This window comes from Grammomys surdaster, unplaced genomic scaffold (genome assembly GCF_004785775.1).
Source record: "Grammomys surdaster isolate TR1022 unplaced genomic scaffold, NIH_TR_1.0 126035, whole genome shotgun sequence".
Lineage (NCBI taxonomy): Eukaryota > Metazoa > Chordata > Mammalia > Rodentia > Muridae > Grammomys > Grammomys surdaster.
This window is the reverse complement of record NW_021620848.1, coordinates 2,531,231-2,550,314: the sequence shown is the minus strand read 5'-3', so window position 1 is coordinate 2,550,314 and position 19,084 is coordinate 2,531,231. Positions and strand designations below refer to the sequence as shown.

The following is a 19,084-nucleotide window of genomic DNA, read 5'->3' as shown; positions in this document are numbered from 1 at the left end:
ATTTCTTTAGGTGATTTATTTGTTTATTCTTTAAGGGATTTTACCTGTTTACCTGTGTTTTCCTGTATTACTTTCGATGAGTTATTTATATCCTCCTTAAAAGACTCTAATACCTTCATGATATAGGATTTTTAGATCAGCATCCTTGTTTTCAGGTGTGTTGGGGTATCCAGGTCATAAAGGAAGAGGGGGTATAAGATAGGGGCTTCTAGAGAGGGGAAATGGGGAAAGAGGATGTTATCTGTATTATAAATAAATAAAATATCCAAAAGAAAAAATAGATATGATTGATTTGTATATAAAAGTTTTATTTTTATAAAAGACTTTTGTTTATATAAAATGTTTTTTAAAGATAAATAATAAAATAATTAATCTTTTCTTTGTAACTGCGAATTGCTGCCTACCTGTGAAAGACACTGACTGAGAAAACTACCTTGCTTGCTCACACTTTGTTGATATATAACAAGTTGCTTAGTTATGAATGTACATTGGTTCTTGAGAATAATTTGTTCTTCTTCACGTGTACTCCATAATTTTGTTTCTTGTAAAGGTATTGGGGAACATACTGTTTTTTCATAATCACTTCCTAGAAGAAACTATCAGAATTACAACAGACTTCTCAACAGAGACCCTAAAAGCCAGAAGGGTCTGGAGAGATGTCTTGCAGACCCTAAGATTCTACAGATGTCAGCTGAAACTACTATACCCAGTGAAAGCTTTTATTACTGTAAATGGAAAAAACATGCTATTCTATGACAAAACCAAATTTAAATAATATTGTTCCATATATCCAGTCTTACCAGTCTTACAGAGGATACTAGAAGGAAAGCTCCAATCCAATGAGACTGACTACAGCCAAGAAAAAAAAAAAACCACAAGAAATAAATAATTTCACACCAGTAAAGCCAAAAGAAAAGAAACACACACACACACACGAAGAGAGAGAGAGAAACAGACAAAGAGACAGAGACATACACACACATACACATACACACACACACACAGAGAGAGAGAGAGAGAGAGAGAGAGACAGACAGACAGAGACAGAGACAGAGACAGAAAGAGAACTATAAGGAATATCAAAATAACAGGAATTAACAATCATTGGTCATTAATATCTGTCAACATCAGTGGACTCAATTCTTCAATAAAAGACACAAGATAACAGAGTGGATGTGTAAAAAGGATCCATCATTCTGCTGTATACAAGAAAGACACCTTGGCAAGAAAGATAGACATTATCTCAGAGTAGAGAGCTAAAAAAATGTTTTTCAAGGAAACAGACTCAACAAACAAGCTGAAGCAACCATTCTAATATCTAATAAAATAGAATTTTGACCAAAAGTAATCAAAAGAGAAGAGAGAAGACACTTCATTATCATCAAAGGAAAAAGCACCAAGAGGATGTACCAAATCTGAATATCTATACCCAAATTCAAGGGCACCTACCTTAATAAAAGAAACATCAATAAAGCTGAACACACATCAAAACTCACACATTAATAGACTTCAACACCCCAGTCTCTCCAATAGACAGGCAATTGAGACAAAAACTAAACAGAGAAATAATGAAGTTAACAGATGTTTTGAACCAAACGGACCTAGAAGTTATCTACAGAACATTTTATCCCCAAACAAAAGAATATACCTTTCTCTCAGCAACTCATAGAGCCTTCTCCAAAATTGACCATATAGTTGGTCATGATGCAAGCTTGAAAAGATACAAGAAAGTTGAAATAACTCCTTTGTATATTATCAGACCACCATGGATTATAGCTCAATTTCAACAACAACAACAACAACAACAACAACAACAGGACAACAGAAAACCTACAAACTAACAGAAACTAAACAAATCTCTACCCTATGATCACTGGGCCAGGGAAGAAATAACAAAACAAATTAAAGACTTTCTAGAATTCAATGAAAATGAAGGCATAGCATACCCAAACTTAAGGGACAAAAAGAATGTGCTAAAAGTAAAGTTGATAGCAGTAAGTACCTTAATAAAGAAGATGGAGAGGTCTTATACTAGCAATTTAACAGCACACTTGAAAGCCCTAGAACTCCGTTCTGCCTCTCTCCACGTGGTCATGGCCAGCCTCTGCTCCTGTCTCTCTCTGCCTCTACTACCCTCCCGTCTCCCCTCTTCATGCCCTGAATGAACTCTATTCTATGCTAAAAAAAAAAAAAAGAAAGCCCTAGAACAAAAAGAAGCAAACACACCAAAGAGGAGTAGACTGTAGGAATTAATCAAGTTCATGGCTGAAATCAATAAATTAGAAACAAGGAGAACAATTGAAAAAAAATCAAAGAAACTAAGAGCTGATTCTTTGAGAAAATTAGGCAAAACATTAGCCAAACTCACTAAAAGGCAGATAAACAATATCCAACTTAACAAAAGCAGTAATTAAAAGGGGGAAATAAAAACAGACATTGAGAAAATTCAAAGGTCTGTCTTAAATTAAGGTTTCCATTGTTGAGAAGAGATACCACTACCAAACCAACTCTAAAAAAGGACATTTAATTGGGGCTGGCTTACGAGTTCAGAGGTTCAGTTCATTATCAATGTGGCAGTAAGCATGGCAGTGTCCAGGTAGACAAGGTATTGGAGAAGGAGCCAAGAGTTCTATATCTTGATTGGAAGGCAGGCAGGAGAAGACTGGCATTCTCAAGTAGCTAGGAGGAAGCTCTCTAAGACCATTCTCTCAATGACGCTTCTTCCAACAAGGCCACACCTCTTAATAGTTCCATTCCCTGAATCAGGCATGTTTAAACCACCATATTCTACTCTCTGACCTTCATAGGCTTTTTCAAACACATGAATCTATGGGGGCCATACCTAGCCATAATATAAATATATTTAGTCTAACTTCAAAGACCCATAAGCTATAACAGCCTCAACAATGTTAAAAGTCAAAGTTTCTTTTGAGAGTCAGAAAATTATTTATCTGCAATCCCCTACAAAAATCAAAATATAAAAGCAGATCACATATCTCTAACAGGATATATATTATTATAAAATGTTATAGTGATTAAATACTGGATCAAAACAAGATCAAAAACCACTGGGCAACACCAAACTCTGCATCTCCATGTCTGATGTAAAAACACTCTTCAGATCTCCTTTCATCTTTGTTTGTTGACTGTAACATATATTTTTCTCTACTTCCTGTCAGCAGGTAACCCATAGCTCTGGCATCTCTGGCATCTCTAGCATCTTGGGTTCTCCAAGACAACTTCATCTTTACAGCCTCTTGTTCCAATGTCTAGATTCCATACATGAACTTCGGGGCTCCTCCAAAGTACTTAGTGTCTGTCCTCTGCAGCAGTCTAGGCTCATGTTGACTCCACTCCACGGCTGTTGATGTTTTTGGTGGTCATTCCATGGTACTGGCATCTCTAATATGCTGGAGTCTTCCACTGCAACTGGGATTCACCAATAGCCTTTTATAGGCTCTCTTCATGCTGAGAAGCTCCAACAATTTTGCATGACCCCTTTAATCCTGGGCCATCAACTGTAATTGAGGGTGTACCTTTACCAATGTCCCTTCATGACCTCTCATAGTGGCAAGGGCTCTCTATGATCCCTTCATGTCTTCCAAAACAATGCCACCTGGGTGATTCTTACATATTACCAAGTCCAGCTTCAGCATGAGGTACAACTTTGTCTATCTTTGGAACAAGCTTCCTTGTGCTCTCAGAAAACAATTCCCAGATTTTGCCTCAGTAATGCTGGTCTCTTCTTAATTACTGCTAATTTCTTAGCTCCAGCTAACCAGCATCAATTGTCCCAGCAGTCCCTTCTATTCATGACTCTGAAGCCAGAACCACATGGTGAAAGCTGGTGACTTCTGCTGCTTGCTGGGGCTAGAACATGGCTCCCTTTGTTCTATTGCATCATCACCAGCTTTCTATTTTTCAATGCCTTCATTGCTTAAGCTTGGCTGTCCTGGAACTTGGTGTGTAGATTGATCTTGTACTCAGGAATCTATCATGCATGCCTCTTTTTTCTAAGTTCTGGGATTAAAAGCATGTACCAAACATGCCTGGACCTAAGCTTTTCTCTACTAGGAACTTGCTATGTATTAGAATGGCCTTGAACTCAGAGATCTTTGTCTCTTGAGGTTAAAGACAGTACCACCATTCCTGGGCCTACGCTTTTAAAGCCACTATGCTTAAAGATCCGGGTCAAACAAAAATTTGGGTCGTCCAGCCTCAAGATCCAGATCAAACAAATGTCTAGGTCTTTTAGCCTCAAGATCTGAATCATAGGTGTGCCCTCCATTTCTGGATTGTAGTTCATTCCAGATTAAATGAATAACCAGTTCATTATAATAACATAAATATCCCTTGTTCAACTCCAAACACATAAACAATAAGCTTAGCTAGGTAGGATGTTGCTCTGAGGTCACCAATCCCTCCATCTGGTTAGCTCCTTGAACATAGGATTTTCTCCATTTTATTTCCTGGTGCCCCTTTAATACTTGAACCACCTGTTTTGTATTTATCCTTTCTAAGCTTGCTGTGCTTAATTAAAATGTTCTTCGTGAGAGTAAAATAGAGGACATAGTCTATATTGGGCTTCTTTGAGATTTTCTTTGTCAATACAATTAATCTGAATCACTTCTTCTTAGCCTCAGTCAGACTCTTCAGACAAGGTTAAAAACCAGCCACATGCTTCACCAAAACATCAAAAGAATAGTCTCTCAGCCACTTACTGAAATTCTTCTCTACTGAAACATCTTGGGTTAGGTCTCCACAGGTAAAATCACCTTTAGCACCAATGTCTTCCATATTCCTACTAGAATGGCCCATTAAGCGTCCATTAAAGCATTCCACTGCTTCCCAAATCCAAAGTCCTGAAATTCACATTCCTTCAAACAAAAGCATGGTAAGGCCTATCACAACAATACTCCAGTCCTTGACACCAACTTTGTCTTAATAAGGGTTTTCATTGTTGAGAAGAGACACCATTACCAAACTAACTCTTATAAGAGACAACATTCAGTTGGGGCTGGCTTACAAGTTCAGAGGTTCTGTCCATTATCATGACAGTGTCCAGACAGACGAGCTGGTAGAGAAGGAACCAGGATTTCTATATCTTGATCTGATGGTAAATAGGAGAAGACTGGTATCTTAGGGAAGCTAGGGGGAAGCCCTCTAAGCCCATCCCTACCATGACACACTTCCTCCAACAAGGCCACACCTACTCCAACAAGGCCACACCTCCCAATAGTGCCATTCTCTGGACCAAGCATTTTCAAACCACCACAAGGTTTTACTTCAAAACGTCTGTACTTTACAAAGTTTGAAAATCTAAATGAAATGGATGATTTTCTGGATGGAGTCCACTTACCAAAGTTAACTCAAGATCAGATGAATGATTTCTATAGTTTTATAACCCCCAGGGAAATAGAAGCAGTCATTAAAAACCTTCTAACCAAACAAAAGCCCAGGCCCAGATGGTCTTAGAAAAGAATTCTACTAGAAGAAAGAGCTAATACTAATACTCCTCAAACTGTTCCAAAAACAGAAAGGAACATTGTCTAATTCATTCTATGAGGGCACAGTCACCCTGATACCTAAACCATACAAAGACCAAACAAAGAAAGAGGCTTTCAGACCACTTTTCCTTATAAACATTGATGCAAACTACTCAATAAAATACTCAAAAATCAAATCAAGTAACACACCAATAAATTTAAACTACCATGACCATCTCAGGGATGCAAGGGTGGTTTAATATATGAAAATCTCTCAACATAATCCACCATACAAACAAAGTGAAAGAAAAAACTCACATGATCACTTTGTTAGATGCTGAAAAACCCTTTGAAAAAATCCAACACCTTAAAAGTCTTGAAATGATCATGAATACAAGGCATATAATTAAACACAATAAAGATAATATACAGCAAGCCAACAGCCAATATCAAATGAAATGGAGAGAAACTTAAAGCAATTCCACTAAAATCAAGGACAAGACACGGTTGGCCAATCTCCATATCTCTTCTATATAATGCTTGAAGTTCTAGCCAGAGCAATAAGACAAAGAAAAAATATCAAAGGAATAAAAATTGGAAAAGAAGTCAAAGTATCACTATTTGCAAATGATGATAGTGTATATAAATGAGTGAAAACTTTCTACTAGAAAACTCCAATAGCTGATAAACACCTCAGCTAAGTGGCTGGATACAAAATTAAATAAAAAACCCCATTATTCCTCCATTATACAAAGGATAAACAAGTTGATGAAGAAATCAGGGAAATATCACCCTTCATAATACCTACAAAGTATATAAAACAGAGAGTGGGTAAGAGCCTTGAACTCATTGATACAGAAGATAATTTCCTGAACAAAACAGCAGTGGCTCAGGCTCTAAGTTCAACAATTGAAAAACAGGTCCTTATGAAACTGCAAAGCTTCTGTAAGGCAAAGGGCACTCTCATTAGGGAAAAAATGATAACCTACAGAATGGAAAAGGTTCTTTTCCAATTCTATATCCAATGGAAGGCTAATATTCAAAATATGAAAAGAACTCAAGAAGTTAGACACCAGCAAACCAAAAAACTCTATTTAAAAGGTGTGGGGGGGAGATGGTACACAGCTAAATAGAGAATTCCCAACAGAGGAATCTCTAATGGCTGAGAAGCACTTAAAGAAATGTACAACATTCTTCTTAGTCAACAAGGAAATACAAATCAAATGACCCTGATAGTCCATCTCACATGAATCAGAACAGCTAAGATCAAAACCACAGGTGACAGCACATGCTGGTGAGAATGTGGAACAAGGGGAACACTATCTCCATTGCTGGAAATTTGTAGAACCACTTTGGAAATCAATTTGGCAGTTTCTCAGAAAATTGGGAATACTTCTACCTCAAGACCTAGCTATATCATTCATGGGCATATACCCAAAAGATGACCCAATATCCCACAAGGACACTTGCTCCACTATGCTTGTAGCAGAATAATAGCCAGAAACTGGAAACAACCCAGATACCCATCAACGGAAAATGGATTAAAAATTGTTCTTCATTTACACAATGGAATACTACTCAGTTACTAAAAACAAGGACATCATGAAATTTGTAGGCAAATTGTTGGAACCAGAATATATCATCTTGAGGGAGGTAACCCAGAGCCAAAAGGACATGCATGGTATAAAGTCACTTAAAAGTGGATATAAGCCATAACGTACAGGATACCTGCAACACAATCCAGAGACTCAAAGAAGCTAAATACCAAGGAAGGCTCAAGGTAGGACGCTTAACTCTCACTCAAAAGGTGAAATAAAATAGTGTTCAGAAGTGGATGTAGAGAGGGAACAGGATGGGAGAGGGGATGGGGAGGGGATCAGATGTAGGTAGAGCCAAAGAAAGAGTGCTAGAAGAGTGAATGGAGATCTGGGGGAAGGGGTGACAGAAGGGAGTATCTCTAGGGTGTGCCAGAGACATATAGCTTGGTGGAGGTTCCTGGAAGTCTACAAGGGTGACTCTATCTGAGAGTCCTAGCAGTGGGGCATATGAAGCCTGTAGTGGCTACTTCCTGTAGCCAGACAGACCTCTTAGTGGAGGTATGAGGATATCAACTGTGATGGCTATTCCTGGTTGTCAGCTTGACTACATCTGGGATGAACTACTACAATACATAAATGGAAGGTACATCTGTGATCTAGATCTTGAGGCTGGAAGGCACAGACTTCTGACCTGGATCTTAACATGAGATCTTGAGTCATAGTGGCCACAAAAAGATTAGGCCCAGGCAAGGTAGTACCCACCTTTAATCCCAGGAGAGCGAAGCAAGCAGATCTCTGAGTTCAAGGTCAGTTTGGGAAAAAGCACGTTCTAGACCCAGGCATGGTGGTATACACCTTTAATCTGGGCCACACCTTCTGCTGGAGGCCTACATAAGGAGATTGGAAGAAGGAAGATTTGTTCTTCTTTTGCTGCTTGAATTTACTTCCCAGCACATCTGTTAGAACTACTAGATTCTTGACTTTCTGTTCACAGCTGCCCAATGTTGGGTTCGTTGCAATACAGACTTTAAGTCATTACAATAAAGTTCCTTAATATATAAAGACATTCCGTAAGTTCTGTGACTTGGATAACTTTGACTACTCACAAAACCTTTGACCCAAAATTTATCCTACCTATCAAAAGTTCAGGAACTTAAGAAACTGAGGGAATGGGCATTCAATAACTGGCCCAACTTGAGAGCCATACCATCAGCAAGCACCAATTTCTGACATGACTATTACTGATACTTCATTATGCTTGCAGATGGGAGCCTAGTATAACTGTCCTCTGAGAGGCTTCACCCTGCAGCTGACCAAAACAAATGCATTAGATCCACAGCCAAACATTAGAAGGAGCTTGGGAACTCTTTAGGAAGATGTGCAGGAAGGATTGGGGGATCTGGAGGTATAGGGACACCACAGGAAGACCAACAAAGTCAAAGTATCTTGGAACCTTGGGAACTTCCAGAGATTGAACCACCAACCAAAGAACAAACAAGGGTTGGATGTAGCTCCCCCCCCCATACATATATTGTAAATGTACAGCTTGGTCTTCATGCAGGTTCCCTAACAACTGGAGTAGGGACTTACCCTTACTCTGTTTTCTGACTGTGGATTTTGCTCCCCTTACTGGACTGTCTTCATTGGCCTCCATGTGAGAGGATGTGCCTTGTCCTGCAGTGACTTGAGGTTGCCAAAATTTGTTTTGCAATAAAAACAATACTGTAAGATGTCTCTTAAATTCTTGCCCAAACTATTGTATGCACAAGGGTTTTCCAGAAGGCAAAAATTGTTTCTTAGCCATAGCCAATAATTTGGATAAAGTTCGTGAAGATCTAAAAGGCCCTTGCTTCTCCAGTTCCTGCCAAGGAATTGCCACTTGTGTGTATACTCTGGAGAAAGGAGTTTCCTGTGCCAATGTCCTCATGGCTACAGTGGGCTGATTTGTGAAACTCTCATTAATTCCTGTGCAGGGAATACCTGTCAACATGAAGCTATCTGCCATAATGACCCTGAGCACCATCCTTGTATCTGACCTGCAAGATATGTCGGAAGGTTCTGTGAGACAGATCACAATGAGTTTCTAGCCCTTGCCATAATGAGTCTATGTGTGAGGATAGAATTAGATGCTACTTCTGCTTCTGTGTGCCTGGATCCCAAGGCAGGCATTGTGACTTGGAAGTAGATGAATGTGGTTCTGATTCCTGCATGAATGAGGGTGCATGCCTCAGTGAGGTAGGAAGATACACATGTGTCTGTCCTCAAGAGTATTCTGGTGTTATCTGTGAGTTGGAAACTGATGAATGTGGATCCCAGTGGATTCTACATGGTGCCATCTATGAGGATGCTCTTGGGGCTTATTTCTGTGACTATATACTTGGATTCCTTGGAGACTACTGTGAACTCAACTTTGATGAATGTGCCAGTCAGCTATGACTCCATGGAGGTCTATGTGTAGATTGAGGAAACAATTCCTACTGTGACTGCATGGGTAAGTGGATTCACAGGGACACACTGTGAGTTTTTGATGTCTCTTCATTGGCCAAAGCCTTGTCACAATGATACAACGTTTGAAGACACTGTCAACAGCTACATTTATTACTGCTGGCCTGGGTACACAGGTGCCCTCTGTGAGATGGACATAATGAATGCAGCAGCGACCCCTGCCAATTTGGGAGGGAATGTGATGAGCTGTCCTCAGAGGATCAATCAAAAGGCACACATTGCAGGCCTGTCGTCTTCCTTCAGCTACCTTAGAGCCTCTGGCTTTGTTTGTATCTGTCAGTCTGGATCCGCAGACAGGAGCCTAGCATTACTGTCTTCTGAGAGAGTCCACCCAGCATCTGACTAAAACGCATGCAGAAACCCATAGACAAACATTAGACTGAGCTTGAGAAGTCTTGTTGAAGAGTTGGGGGAAGGATTGAGGAAGCAGGAGGGTACTAAAGGGACTCCTATAGGGACTCAACAGGAAAGCCAATGGACTCAAATAACCTGGAACCTTGGGGGCTCCCAGAGACTAAACCACTAACCAAAGATAATAAAAGGACTGGGCCTAAGCCCCACATATATGTAGCAAGTGTTCAGTTTGGTCTTTATGCGGGTCCCCCAACAACTGGAGCTGGGCTTAATCTGACTCTGTAGCCTGCCTGTGGATCCTGTACTAACTGGGCTTCCTTGTATGACCTCAGTGAGAGAAAATGTACGAGTCTTGCAGTGACTTGAGGTGCCAGGGTGGGTCCATCCTCACCTCCTACTTCTCAGAGGTGAAGGGTAGGATTGGTGGGATGAGCCATGTGAGGGAGTGATTGGATGGAGAGGAGGGCTGTGATAGGCATGCAAAGTCAATAAATAAATTAATGGCAATATTATGGCCAAATATGTCCTTGTTGTATCATTTATTTTTTTCTGGGAAAGATGCCAAAAACAAAAACAACAACAACAAAAACTACTCCCCCCCCAAATAATCAAGCAACAACAAAACCTCTTTATCCCAGAAGAGGTGCCTAAAGATCAAAGAAATGGTTCATTTCAAATCCAAGTTGGTAAACAAATCAAGAATTTAGTCTGGATGGAAATTTACCCTTGGTGCTCTCCAAGAAAATAGTTTAACCAAGAGACTCAAGTTTCTTTGCTTCTGATGTGATATTTTTGGTGAAGAATAAGTAGAGGAAGTTTATATGCTATACATTGTATAGAAGTATTAGGTACTAGTGTTCAAGGTGAAAAATTGACGAGAGATTGGTTGAAGGATGCATGCAAAGTCAGATATTGTCTGAATGTAGTTAGCACACTAAATAGCTCCTCAAAAGATAGCTCCTTAATCCAAATGGCCAAACCTACGTAACTTATGCTTCCTTTCTAGAACCAAATGACAACGTCCTTTAACACCCTCCTATTCTTTCCCCTTCCTCTTCTCTCCAGTGCTTCATGTTTCATACATTTCTTAGGCATTAAAAACAACAAAACAATAAAACTCCCAAATATTTGTACTGTGCAATTGTAGTAAATACATTATAGCTATGTGGTTCAGGTAAAGTGTCCATGATGGTGTTCCTTAGTGTCAATATTCAGAAAGGTCATTAATTATGCTCAAGTCTCAGAGCAAGATAGCAATCCAACTTTTATAGGATATATCTGATATTACACAGCAACAGCAAAGTTACACATACATAGAGTTCTCTATCAGATACAAGATTCATAAAGAAACATAATTTTATAGTATAAGACAAAATTAACTTTTGTATAAAATTCAGTCAAAATATTAAAAAGTTAAAATTAAAAATTAAAAAATTAAAAATTGCATGAATAGATCTATAAAAAAACTTGTGCATTAACATTTAAGATATTGTAAATGGGACATATGAATGATATTCAGATGGATTTCCAGTTGTATAAACAGTTTGTGCTTATAGAAATGCACTGCTTTTGTCCATAAGAAACACAGCAGATAATGAGATTGACATCTTCTCTCTTAATTTTCGAAAAATTACTTTAGTATATAATTCTGGTTCATCCCCAAATCATTCTCACATATTCCAAATGAAGTTGGAACTAAACAGTTGCATTCTGTTTTATTTGTTCCAACCCTAGTTCTTATTGCTGCAAAGATCAAAATACTAATAAAGGAAAATCAGTAATCCTCCTCTGTGTATTCTCTCAGATTTGAACACTCAGGATAGCAGAGATTCTGTGCTGTTATTTAAATTCCCTTCATTGACTTTGCATTGACTTTGGAGGGATGCACTCTTCAATGTGCAAAGAAAATGGAATCAACTGTAATATATGCAACAGCAGAAGTCAGGTGTGTGATTATTTGGAAACACTACAGCATGCATACATCAGTTTACTTATTTCTATGAAACCCTAAAATCCCATTTTCTTTGTTTGCCACTTCTACTGCTCAGTCTCCTATAACATTTCTTTTCTTGTTAATTAAAATCACAGGCAGAATCTTTCCATGGCCTTGCTGACATCTCACACATGTCTTCATAACACCATAACTCTGAGCTATGGTTTGATTTTCTTGTTTCTTGTTTATTGTCTGCCTTATTCCATTTCCTATTAAGTGAACTCTAAAACTAACTGCCATAGTCTGATTAATGTGGAAAGAACAGAAGTTTGTTTATTTCATGGTCTGAAAGCCTAGCACTTTGAAGTCAATAGGCTTGGCATTTGGCTAGAGCCTTTTTATTGCATCGTAACACTGTAGATGATTTCACATGGCAATACAGAACACACTTCCTTCTTGGGGCCCTTTTTATTAGACCACTAATGCCATCACTGGAGTCCACCCTCACAATTTCATGTTGTTACCATCATTACCTCTCAAAGATCCTACCTTAAAAGACCATGCTTCCATTATGAAATTTGGACGGAAAAAGCAGACTAGCCATAATACAACCTGTACAGTTCTTTCTTTCTGGTTGATTTTCTTCTGATTGTATAAAATGAATTTTCTTTTAAATGAAGACAAGATATATAAAGCACCATTAGAGCCACAAATTGGAATAAATTGAATTTCTGAATTATTCCTCATGGTTTTAATTTAGAAAATGGAGAATGGGGAGTATGTCATATTTTATATCTTGGAATATTCCCTTTTCTGGTCTTATAGATGAGCCTCATGTTTTCTCAGTTGCAAGGCAAAGCAATTTACCACTGAGTTATACTACCAAACCTGGAATACGCTTTTCAAGGATACCCCTTGTCCTGTGCTGCCGTGTATACCTCTGACTCACTTTCAATAACAAGTAGATCTGATTATATCTGTATCCTCTGGATCAGATAATGGGCTCTGGAGTATGACTGCATACATCAAAGTGGTAGCTTATCTACTTTCTACCTATGTGACACTAGGTATACTACTCTCACATTAGCATATGACATAAACACATGATAGGCTCAGCACAGTTATGAGGGCTCTTAACAGGTTTGGGCTTTTATCTAATTCCTACATAGTTTTACTTATATTCATAAAACCCAATTTATTTCATCATTCAAAACACTATCAGCTCAGTAAACTAGTCCAGGCAAGTATAAGTTTGTTATAATGCTATGGAATGTTTGTCTTCTACAACAGAACTTTCTCACAGACTTGAGGACTAGAAGTACAATATCAAACTGTTTACAGAACAAACATCAGAGGCTTAATCTTTTGGCTTCTGTGAACCATTTGTGTGGGTATAATGATATGGACTCTTCTGTATGTTTTTCTTGAATCTTCTCCCATTAAGAGACTTAGATCCAGTAGTACAATCATGACTTCATTTAACTCAAATCACCTCTTTAATAACCACATTATTGTACATTCTCTATGATATTGGAGACTAGAACTTCAGCATAAAAATTGTTAGTGGGAAATAACTGAACCCATAACATGCAGATATTCAAAATACTCACTTCTAAGAGTTTAATCTGGTAGAACTGTATGTAATTCTAGTCCTCAGTCCTTAGGCAGGGACACTGCAAGTTTGAAGTTATCTTGAGATACATAGTAAAATCTTACCTCACAATTAACCAAAAAAGGAGGTGGAAGGTACAAAGAGAGGGAGAAGAAAAGAATTTAAAATTTTCTTACATTAGACAGAAATAATATAAATGTAAATATTAGCAACAACAAAAAAGAAATTAGCTTCCAAGGCTATTGGATTGCTTTTACTTTTGAACCTCCCAAGCAAACCATCCATTTAAAACTCAGAATCATAGCATGCTAGTTTAATTTGAATATTAGTGCTTATCATGCATCTTATAAAAGTGATTTGTATTACCTGGGATGTGACCTATAATGAGAAGATTTCAACTCATGTATGTCCAGAACATAACAGAAGCTTTCTTTAAGGCCAGGTGAGAAATATGAACAATTACTTGTTATTAATCCCATACCATGGTTTTTATAGCACAGCCAGTCTTCTAAACATTCTACAAGGACTTATTTTCTTAATATTCATTCACTTTTATGATATTTTTCTCTTCTTATCCTTGAGACATACAAATTTGAGTTTTTGATTATTAAGCAATTACAGTAAAGAAATTTAAATTTGATGGTCTTAGTAGAATATATGAGAAACTTTTTAAAAAAGAGACAAAAATTATGGAGTTTTATGTGTAATTCGCTAATAAGGTTTTAGTCTGTTTAGTTAGAGACAATGAACTAGTGTTGGGAACAGTTTGATACTGAACTAAGACTTGATTGGTGATCACTTTTGCAATGTTACTCATTTGTTGCTTTAAAAATTGAATGAGGCAAGGTGCCAGGAGAAGTAGAGCTCCAATGGCTAGTACGGGTCCAAGGAGGGGAAGAATCCAAGCCATCAAGGGGTTAGAGTACCAAGGGGTAGGACTGTTGGGAGCATAGCGTGCCAGGAGGTTCCCCCGGAGTTCTTTGAGCATTTGTACATCTTGTTCTACCAGCCCAGATTCATTGACATAGAAGCAGCACTCTTCCCCCAGTAAAACACAAGTCCCCCCATGTTCAGCAGTCATCAAGTCCAGGGCTGTCCGGTTTTGGAGAGTCACTCTTGCTAAAGAGGTTATCTGGCGTTGAAGGGATTCAAGGCTGTCTGTAGTAGAGGCCATTGCCTGGTCAAGCTTGTCCTGAAAGTCGCCAGTCAGATGTTGTGTTTGGACAAGGGCTGCTCCAGCAGTTCCAGTAGCACCAATCGAAACAGCAAGGCCTAGTCCAATGAGCAGAGGGATGAAGATTTCTCTCTTCTTTCGGCTTCCTTCCATCTGCAAGGCGAGTTCTTCTGGTTCATAGAGATAAACCTGGGGGACAACAATCACGGGGGTGCAGGAGCCCTGAAAATGAGGGTTGATATAGGCACCTGTAGTGCCTTTGCACCAGAGGAGGGCAGGAGGGCTAACACATACTGATTTGGTGATGGTGATGTCATGGGCACATGTGAGATGGGGTTTTGAGGAGAGCCCTACAAGGCAAAGAGGTGGGGGTAGGTCAAAGAGAGGAATATCCTGTGCTTTCCTCACAGGCAGGGGTCCATGGAGGTTGTAAAGGGAAAAGTTAATGGGAGCGGCTGTTAATAATGGCTGGGAGAGAGAGGCACAGAAAAAGCATTGGGAAGAATTGGGGTAGGTTATTAAGGGAAGGAGGTCTGCTGTATATTGAATGTACTGTAGCCAGGAGAGGGTAGCTTGTAGTTCTTCCTGAGACTGGTTTTCCTGTTGGATAATATTAGCATGGGTAAAGGCAGATTTGGGGGCAGGGACAAGTTCACGGGAGACATGTAGGTCAGCCACTGGGTATCTGGCATAGCCATTGGGGTAAAGTTTACCCATGACTCCGGTTCACCAACGTTCGTTCCAGGGATCACTGATGGAAAGCTGAAAGTGAGTTTTAAGGTTGATGAGCATGGTGCCACCACGGCTGGTGGACTCCATCCTGCAGCTCCAATATCTGCAACCTCCATATGTGGAGACCTCCTGGAGACATTCACCTGTGTTTTAGTAAGGGAAGCAGAGAAAAGGGCTGGGGGTAGTGGAGATGGATTCAGGGTGTGGGGGATCTCAATTCTGGTTAGACATCTTTCAATTGGGCAGTCCTGGGTTCCTATAACCTTGTTGTGTCCATTGTATGTTTCCCTAGCATAGAATGTCCAATAGTAAGTGTTGGGAAGGCTAGGGAGAGGCTGGGCAGTAGCAGAGTTAGCATGAAGGATGATGAAAACTGTCAAAAGAATGGAGGAGAGGGGGGTTTGTGGAGGGCACATGGCCTGGGCAGCTGTCATTAGCTCATGAATGTCCTTCCAGGAGATCCTGTTGCTCCTCTGGGCATGGTGTCTCCTCTGCCTTCTCCTCCTCTTCCTTGGATTTTGGTCTGTCAGTGAGAGGCGGGCCATCTTGTTGGTTGGTGGGGTGGTGTCGGACATTTCTGGCAGGGACCCAGATAGGCTTGGGTTGGTCCTGTGGAAAGACACAAGCAAAACTCCTCCTGGTTGTAAGGAGGGGGTGATTTGGAGGGGGATTATTTGGGCCTCCTTGGGTACTATTTTTTTCATAAGTAATATCTTCTATCTTAATGTGGTCTCTTTCTGGTTGGGTGGTAAGAACCACATCTAGGGCTTGTAAGATATCCCTCCCCAAGAGATTGGTGGTCACTTGAGCCACCAGGGGGTGTATGAGGCCTGTATCCCCATCCGGGTCTTCCCACCTATAGGTCTGTTTAGTGATACACGCGTGAGAGGTACCCCCTATGCCTAGGAGCTGGGGCCCAGGGATCAATTGCTAGTCTTTTGGGACTTCTTGCTGCCTTAAGATTGTCCGATCTGCCCCAGTGTCAATAAGACACTTGAGTGGTTTATTATTTATTTTAATGGTTAACTTTGGGTGGGAGCCTTGTGAGATACTGGACACCCATAAGGCTTCTACAGGAGTAGTTGTCCCTCTTACTGTTGGGGCTGAGGGTTGCCCCGTTTGAAGTTTAAAGGCTCTAGTGGCTTGCTATCCTTATCATATTGGGTGGTACAGTTTCTCCTCCAGTGGAAACCTTTTCTACATTGGGAACAGATGGCCTTAGGGGCATTGGAGTCTGTTATAGGAGGGTAATTTAGTGGGCATTTGTCCCTCCAATGTCCTGCTTCTCCACATTTGAAGCAGATTCCATCTGTCCTTACTGCTGCTACAAATGCCTGAGCTACGGATGCAACATGATGTGTCAAGGTTCCTATTTCTTGAGTCGCCACAATCCACCTGTCAGGATCCTCTTCCAAGAGACCCTGGCAAGCTAGCCTAGACTCTGAGGTCATGCCTTTCCAAACAATGTTTTTAAGGAGAAGGTTCCTAGCTGTGGGGTTGGAGATTTTTCTTTCTAAGCTCGTTTTAGTTCTGAGAATAAAATCGGACAGGGATTCTCCAGGCTTCTGATGGACAGAAAGCAGGGAGTAGGCGGGGTCTTGCGACCCTGAGGGTGGAGTTAGCCTGTTCCAGGCCTGAATGGCACAGAGGCGGACCTGCTCAAAGTACCCCGCTGGCTGGGTTGTCTGTTGTGCTCCAATAGAGAAATCTTCCTGGCCAAAGAGCTCTTTAAAACTCCATGGGATGTCATCATCCCTCTCCTGGTTTTGCCTGGCTTGTTGAAGGCATTCATCACGAAAATAGGCTTCCCATTCTAGGAACACTGGGCCAGGAAGGGCGGAACAGCAAATATCTCTCCAATCTTGGGGGGTATTTAAGTTGGCAATATGGCTCTGCAGGAGAGATTTTGTCCAGGGTGCATGAATGCCATCTTCCTTCACTGCTTGCCTAAGTTCTTTTAGGTCTGAGGCCTGGAGTGGGTACCAGTTAAATGGTTTAGCCCAGGTAGGGTTGATATTAACTGGGAATGCTTGAGTAGTTTGAGTTACGGGTTCTGTATCAGACTCCTAAGTAGCATGGGAGGCAGGGTTAGTTTTTGTGAGAGTCCCTGAAATTGCAAAGCTGTTGAGTGATGGATGGTGTGGTATAAGGGACTATGGAATTTTGTAGGGTTTTATCTGCAGGTTCTGAAGGTCTCTCACTCTTTTGACTTAGAGAAAGGGGAGGGGATTTATCTCTCTTTTGTTGAGAAGTAAGGGGGGGAGGCAGGCGAGAGCTCCTTTGGTATTTTAGTAGAGGCTTGTCTTTGGATGGGGGAGGGGGATTAGGAGGGGCATATGGTCTGTTTGGCATTTCCTCTAAGGCATAAGGGGGAAGGGGTGGGTTGATGGATTTTATCTGTCTTATCAATTGGGTAAGGGCTTCGAGGTCTGAACTAGGGTGATTTGGGGGACCCTGATCTTTGGTTTCTTTTGACTGAGGAGTGTCAAAAGCTGTATTGTTCTCAGTCTGTCCTATTTCAGAAGGCCCTATACATTGCCAAATTGCAGCTAAGATTGGCAAAAAAAAACCATGAGGAAGCCTTTTTCCTTCTTGAGTGTTTCTGTTTTTGATAAGGGAAGCTACTCTGCTCCATGAATCTGCGCTGTAAATATTGTCCTCAGCCATGCATGGAACTATCTGAAGGACTTCCTCCCAAAACAGAGAGACTTGTTTTTTAGTTATTTTCACCCCTTGGGATTCTAGTAGGATGCATATTTGACTGACCTGGGGTGGTTTTTTATGTGATGTTGAATTGCCCATGACAGAAAAGAGGAGAAGTGCTTTGTCCAATGGGAACGTTCCTTTGGCTTGATGGCCTCAGGGGATTCCCAAAGGCCTGCCCGCAGATTTTGAGATGTCCTGGCGACCGTCTTAATGACTTTTAACTGGTTGCTGCGTTACCAGATTTCTTTTTTTGCTTTAAAGAGATTCTAAATAGAAGGTCTTCACCAACACCTGTTACAGGCTGTTGGGATTTTAAGCAGAGGTCAGAGGAACCTTCAGCCAACACCAGGGGTCTGCCCTGGCCAGAAGGCGTCAGTTGTTCCTTCGGCTTATTTAAATCTGTGGGAAGGCTCTGACTGAAAATATAGGAGGAAGTGATAGATTATTCGTCTCAGGGGCTTACCTTCTGGCGTTTTTTGAGCTCACAATCAGGGAGGTAGAGCAGAACAGAGACGGGGCGCCCAAGCGCAGCTGGCAGCTTTGGTGTAGAGAGGCCGGCAGCTGCTCTGGTAACGTCTTGCATTGGGTGGCTTGGTTCTTGTAGTTACGTGGGTGTTCCAAGCCCCACGTTGGGCGCCAGATGTCATACAGAGTCTCGGGCGGTTTTATAAGGCGCGGGTGGCGCGGCGGGCGTCCCATACACCGCGGCTCAACGAAAGACTGTCCGGAAAGCCGTGGCTGCAGCAGTGCAAGGCTCTGGTGGGAGCAGCGAGAGCACGGCTGTGAGCTGGAGCACATCGCGTTGTGCGGAGCAGGGCCTCTGTTCCAGCCTCCAAATGCGGACAAGTGTTAAGGCTCTTTCGGTTCCCTCTTTCAGGGGGCAGCTCAGGAGTGCCTGCAGAAGAAAAGTGTTATGGCTCTTTTGGTTCGCTCTGCCTGAAGGGAGGAGAGAAGTGTTGTCGTCCTTTGAAATGCGCAGGATAGCTGGCGGCTGGTGAGGAATCGCGAAAAAGCACTCTGACAGCGGGAAGGTCTCACACCACA

General features: G+C 41.0%; 1 pseudogene; it reads right to left on the bottom strand.

The window, feature by feature from the left end:
- LOC114610237 overlaps positions 1-18,838 on the bottom strand; it is a 52,677-nt pseudogene extending 33,839 nt beyond the window's left edge.
- Between the last annotated feature and the right edge of the window lie 246 nt (positions 18,839-19,084).